The sequence below is a fragment of the Somniosus microcephalus genome, chromosome 14, assembly GCF_052327205.1.
Source record: "Somniosus microcephalus isolate GS21.2 chromosome 14, FLI_Smic_1.0, whole genome shotgun sequence".
Taxonomy (NCBI): domain Eukaryota; kingdom Metazoa; phylum Chordata; class Chondrichthyes; order Squaliformes; family Somniosidae; genus Somniosus; species Somniosus microcephalus.
Window position 1 is genome coordinate 133,279,221 of NC_141000.1, and position 6,302 is coordinate 133,285,522.

Below are 6,302 nucleotides of genomic sequence, written 5' to 3' on the forward strand. Positions count from 1 at the left end.
AGCCGGAGCCTGACCAGCCCCAGACCAACACAGCCGTCCAAACACCAATCCGAGTGAACCAAATCATTAAACAATGCAAAGAAACCTACCTGGAACATTGGAACAAAATAACCGAAAGCCAAAGCAGATTAGAATGTTACCGGGCCCTAAAAAGAGAATATAAACTGGCAGACTACCTCACGACCATCAGAGACACAAAACAGAGACAGACCCTCACCAGGTACAGACTAAGCGACCACCAACTGGAAATTGAAAAAGGCAGATACAAGAAATCCTGGCAGCCTAGAGAGAATAGAATATGCGATCAATGTCTGGCTGGCGAGGTTGAAACAGAGATGCATTTCCTCCTAAAATGTGAAAAATTCAACACATCAAGAAACATATTATTCAACAAGCTAAGCCAAACAACCCCAGATTTCAAGGAATTGGATGACCTGTCAAAATTGAGATTAGTCCTAGGAGAAGGAGACAGACCATACCTTGGGGCCAAATATGTAACAACATGTCACAACCTGAGGACTGTTTAAAATTAAGACTGTTTAAAATTAATATTGAACGTACCAAATGAAGTACAAAGACTGTTTAAAATTAATATTGTTTAAAAGTAATATTGTATGTACCCAACAAATGTCAAATCGATTGACACCTACAGAATGTTGGAAAACTGTACCTTTTTGCTATGTAAGCTTTGGCAATATGGTTCTCTGTAAACTTTCATGCCAATAAAGCATTTGAATTGGAAAAATTGGAATTGGAGAGGGACATGGCGAGAGAGAGAGGAGGACATGGCGAGAGAGAGAGGGGGACATGGCGAGAGAGAGAGGGGGACATGGCGAGAGAGAGAGGGGGACATGGCGAGAGAGAGAGGGGGACATGGCGAGAGAGAGAGGGGGACATGGCGAGAGAGAGAGGGGGACATGGCGAGAGAGAGGGACATGGCGAGAGAGAGAGGGACATGGCGAGAGAGAGAGGGACATGGCGAGAGAGGGAGGGACATGGCGAGAGAGAGAGAGGGACATGGCGAGAGAGAGAGAGGGACACGGCGAGAGAGAGAGGGACACGGCGAGAGAGAGAGAGGGACACGGCGAGAGAGAGAGGGGGACACGGCGAGAGAGAGAGAGAGGGACACGGCGAGAGAGAGAGAGGGACACGGCGAGAGAGAGAGAGGGACACGGCGAGAGAGAGGGACACGGCGAGAGAGAGAGAGGGACACGGCGAGAGAGAGGGACACGGCGAGAGAGAGAGAGGGACACGGCGAGAGAGAGAGGGACACGGCGAGAGAGAGAGGGACACGGCGAGAGAGAGAGGGACACGGCGAGAGAGAGAGAGGGACACGGCGAGAGAGAGAGGGACACGGCGAGAGAGAGAGAGGGACACGGCGAGAGAGAGAGGGACACGGCGAGAGAGAGAGAGGGACACGGCGAGAGAGAGAGAGGGACACGGCGAGAGAGAGAGAGGGACATGCCGAGAGAGAGGGGGACATGGCGAGAGAGAGAGAGGGACATGGCGAGAGAGAGAGAGGGACATGGCGAGAGAGAGAGGGACATGGCGAGAGAGAGAGGGGGACATGGCGAGAGAGAGAGGGGGACATGGCGAGAGAGAGAGGGGGACATGGCGAGAGAGAGAGGAGGACATGGCGAGAGAGAGAGGGACACGGCGAGAGAGAGAGAGGGACACGGCGAGAGAGAGGGGGACATGGCGAGAGAGAGAGAGGGACATGGCGAGAGAGAGAGGGACATGGCGAGAGAGAGAGAGGGACATGGCGAGAGAGAGAGGGACATGGCGAGAGAGAGAGAGGGACATGGCGAGAGAGAGGAGGGACATGGCGAGAGAGAGAGGGACATGGCGAGAGGGAGAGGGACATGGCGAGAGAGAGAGGGACATGGCGAGAGAGAGAGGGACATGGCGAGAGAGAGAGAGGGACACGGCGAGAGAGAGAGAGGGACACGGCGAGAGAGAGGGGGACACGGCGAGAGAGAGAGAGGGGGACACGGCGAGAGAGAGAGGGACATGGCGAGAGAGAGAGGGACATGGCGAGAGGGAGAGGGACATGGCGAGAGAGAGAGGGACATGGCGAGAGAGAGAGGGACATGGCGAGAGAGAGAGGGACATGGCGAGAGAGGGGACACGGCGAGAGAGAGAGAGGGACACGGCGAGAGAGAGGGGGACACGGCGAGAGAGAGAGAGGGGGACACGGCGAGAGAGAGGGACATGGCGAGAGAGAAAGAGGGACACGGCGAGGAGAGAGAGAGGGACACGGCGAGAGAGAGAGAGCGGGACACGGCGAGAGAGAGGGACACGGCGAGAGAGAGAGAGGGACACGGCGAGAGAGAGAGGGACACGGCGAGAGAGAGAGGGACACGGCGAGAGAGAGAGGGACACGGCGAGAGAGAGAGGGGACACGGCGAGAGAGAGAGGGACACGGCGAGAGAGAGAGGGACACGGCGAGAGAGAGAGGGACACGGCGAGAGAGAGAGGGACACGGCGAGAGAGAGAGGGACACGGCGAGAGAGAGAGGGACACGGCGAGAGAGAGAGAGGGACACGGCGAGAGAGAGAGAGGGACACGGCGAGAGAGAGAGAGGGACACGGCGAGAGAGAGAGGGACACGGCGAGAGGGACACGGCGAGAGAGAGAGGGGACACGGCGAGAGAGAGAGGGACACGGCGAGAGAGAGAGGGACACGGCGAGAGAGAGAGGGACACGGCGAGAGAGAGAGGGACAGGGCGAGAGAGAGAGGGACACGGCGAGAGAGAGAGGGACACGGCGAGAGAGAGGGACACGGCGAGAGAGAGAGGGACACGGCGAGAGAGAGAGGGACACGGCGAGAGAGAGAGAGGGACACGGCGAGAGAGAGAGAGGGACACGGCGAGAGAGAGAGGGACACGGCGAGAGAGAGAGGGACACGGCGAGAGAGAGAGGGACACGGCGAGAGAGAGAGGGACACGGCGAGAGAGAGAGAGACACGGCGAGAGAGAGAGAGGGACACGGCGAGAGAGAGAGGGACACGGCGAGAGAGAGAGGGACACGGCGAGAGAGAGAGGGACACGGCGAGAGAGAGAGGGACACGGCGAGAGAGAGAGACACGGCGAGAGAGAGAGAGGGACACGGCGAGAGAGAGAGAGACACGGCGAGAGAGAGAGAGGGACACGGCGAGAGAGAGAGGGACACGGCGAGAGAGAGGGACACGGCGAGAGAGAGAGGGACACGGCGAGAGAGAGAGGGACACGGCGAGAGAGAGAGGGACACGGCGAGAGAGAGAGGGACACGGCGAGAGAGGGACACGGCGAGAGAGAGAGGAACACGGCGAGAGAGAGAGGGACACGGCGAGAGAGAGAGGGACACGGCGAGAGAGAGAGAGGGACACGGCGAGAGAGAGAGAGGGACACGGCAAGAGAGAGAGAGGGACACGGCGAGAGAGAGAGGGACACGGCGAGAGAGAGAGGGACACGGCGAGAGAGAGAGGGACACGGCGAGAGAGAGAGGGGGACACGGCGAGAGAGAGAGGGGGACACGGCGAGAGAGAGAGGGGGACACGGCGAGAGAGAGAGGGACACGGCGAGAGAGAGGGGGACACGGCGAGAGAGAGAGGGACACGGCGAGAGAGAGGGATACGGCGAGAGAGAGAGGGACACGGCGAGAGAGAGAGAGGGACACGGCGAGAGAGAGAGGGACACGGCGAGAGAGAGGGACACGGCGAGAGAGAGAGGGACACGGCGAGAGAGAGAGGGGGACACGGCGAGAGAGAGGGACACAGAGAGAGAGGGACATGGCGAGAGAGAGAGAGGGACACGGCGAGGGGGGGGGAGATGGCGAGAGAGAGGGAGGGGGAGATGGCGAGGGAGGGGGAGATGGCGAGAGAGAGGGAGGGGGGAGAGGGAGAGGGGGAGATGCCGAGAGAGGGGGAGGGGGGAGATGGCGAGGGAGAGGGAGAGATGCCGAGAGAGGGGGAGGGGGGAGATGGCGAGGGAGGGGGAGATGGCGAGAGAGAGGGAGGGGGAGATGGCGAGAGAGTGGGAGAGGGAGAGAGAGAGGGAGGGGGGAGAGGGAGAGATGCCGAGAGAGGGGGAGGGGGAGATGCCGAGAGAGGGGGAGGGGGGAGATGGCGAGGGAGGGGGAGATGGCGAGAGAGAGGGAGGAGGGAGAGGGGGAGATGCCGAGAGAGAGGGAGGGGGGAGATGGGGAGAGGGAGAGGGGGAGATGCCGAGAGAGGGGGAGGGGGGAGATGGCGAGAGAGAGGGAGAGGGGGAGATGGCGAGGGAGAGGGGGAGATGCCGAGAGAGAGAGAGGGGGACATAGTGAGAGAGGGAGATGCCAAGAGAGAGGGAGGGGGGAGATGGCGAGGGAGGGGGAGATGGCGAGAGAGAGAGAGAGGGAGACATAGCGTGAGAGAGGGGGAGGGGGAGATGGCGGGAGAGAGGGAGGGGGGAGATGGCGAGGGAGGGGGAGATGGCAAGAGAGAGGGGGAGGGGGAGATGCCGAGAGAGGGGGAGGGGGGAGATGGCGAGGGAGGGGGAGATGGCGAGAGAGAGGGAGGGGGGAGATGCCGAGAGAGAGGGAGGGGGGAGATGGCGAGAGAGAGGGAGAGGGAGAGGGGGAGATGCCGAGAGAGAGAGAGGGGGACATAGTGAGAGAGGGAGATGCCAAGAGAGAGGGAGGGGGGAGATGGCGAGGGAGGGGGAGATGGCGAGAGAGAGAGAGAGGGAGATGGTGAGAGAGAGGGAGATGGCGGGAGAGAGGGAGGGGGGAGATGGCGAGGGAGGGGGAGATGGCAAGAGAGAGGGAGGGGGGGAGATGGCGAGAGAGAGGGAGGGGGGAGATGGTGAGAGAGAGGGAGGGGGGAGTTGGCGAGAGAGAGGGAGGGGGAGATGGCGAGAGAGAGGGAGGGGGGAGATGCCGAGAGAGAGAGAGGGGGACATTGTGAGAGAGGGAGATGCCAAGAGAGAGGGAGGGGGGAGATGGCGAGGGAGGGGGAGATGGCGAGAGAGAGAGAGAGGGAGATGTTGAGAGAGAGGGAGAGGGGGAGGGGGAGATGGCGGGAGAGAGGGAGGGGGGAGATGGCGAGGGAGGGGGAGATGGCAAGAGAGAGGGAGGGGGGGAGATGGCGAGAGAGAGGGAGGGGGGAGATGGCGAGAGAGAGGGAGGGGGAGATGGCGAGAGAGAGGGAGGGGGAGATGGCGAGAGAGAGGGAGGGGGGAGATGGCAAGCGAGAGAGAGGGGGAGATGGCGAGAGGGGGAGATGCCGAGAGAGGGGGAGGGGCGAGATGGCGAGGGAGGGGGAGATGGCGAGAGAGAGAGAGGGGGACATAGTGAGAGAGGGAGATGCCAAGAGAGAGGGAGGGGGGAGATGGCGAGGGAGGGGGAGATGGCGAGAGAGAGAGAGGGAGACATAGCGTGAGAGAGAGAGATGGTGAGAGAGAGGGAGAGGGGGAGATGGCGGGAGAGGGGGAGATGGCGAGAGAGAGGGAGAGGGGGAGATGGCGAGAGAGAGGGAGGGGGGAGATGGCGAGGGAGGGGGAGGGGGGAGATGGCGAGAGAGAGGGAGGGGGGAGATGGCAAGAGAGAGAGAGGGGGAGATGGCGAGAGAGGGAGAGAGGGAGAGGGGGAGATGGCGAGGGAGAGGGGGACATGGCGAGAGAGAGGGGGACATGGCGAGAGAGAGAGGGACATGGCGAGAGAGAGAGGGACATGGCGAGAGAGAGAGAGGGGGACATGGCAAGAGTGAGGGGGACATGGCGAGAGTGAGGGGGACATGGCGTGAGAGAGAGAGGGGGACATGGCGAGAGAGAGGGGGACATGGCGAGAGTGAGGGGGACATGGCGCGAGAGAGAGAGGGGGACATGGCGCGAGAGAGAGAGGGGGACATGGCGAGAGAGAGAGGGACATGGCGAGAGAGAGGGGGACATGGCGAGAGAGAGAGAGGGGGACATGACGAGAGTGAGGGGGACATGGCGCGAGAGAGAGAGGGGGACATGGCGAGAGTGAGGGGGACATGGCGCGAGAGAGAGAGGGGGACATGGCGCGAGAGAGAGAGGGGGACATGGCGAGAGAGAGAGAGGGGGACATGGCGAGAGAGAGAGTGAGGGGGACATGGCGAGAGTGAGGGGGACATGGCGTGAGAGAGAGAGGGGGACATGGCGAGAGAGAGGGGGACATGGCGAGAGAGAGAGTGAGGGGGACATGGCGAGAGTGAGGGGGACATGGCGTGAGAGAGAGAGGGGGACATGGCGCGAGAGAGAGAGGGGGACATGGCGCGAGAGAGAGAGGGGGACATGGCGAGAGAGAGAGAGGGGGACATGGCGA

The 6,302-nt window shown here is 61.6% G+C and overlaps 1 protein-coding gene across 4 annotated transcripts in view; it reads right to left on the bottom strand.

Annotated features, from left to right (window-relative positions):
* The window catches only part of rrp1 (ribosomal RNA processing 1), a 428,065-nt gene that overhangs the window by 62,929 nt on the left and 358,834 nt on the right, over positions 1–6,302 (bottom strand). The gene's annotated exons all lie outside the window — the stretch shown is intronic.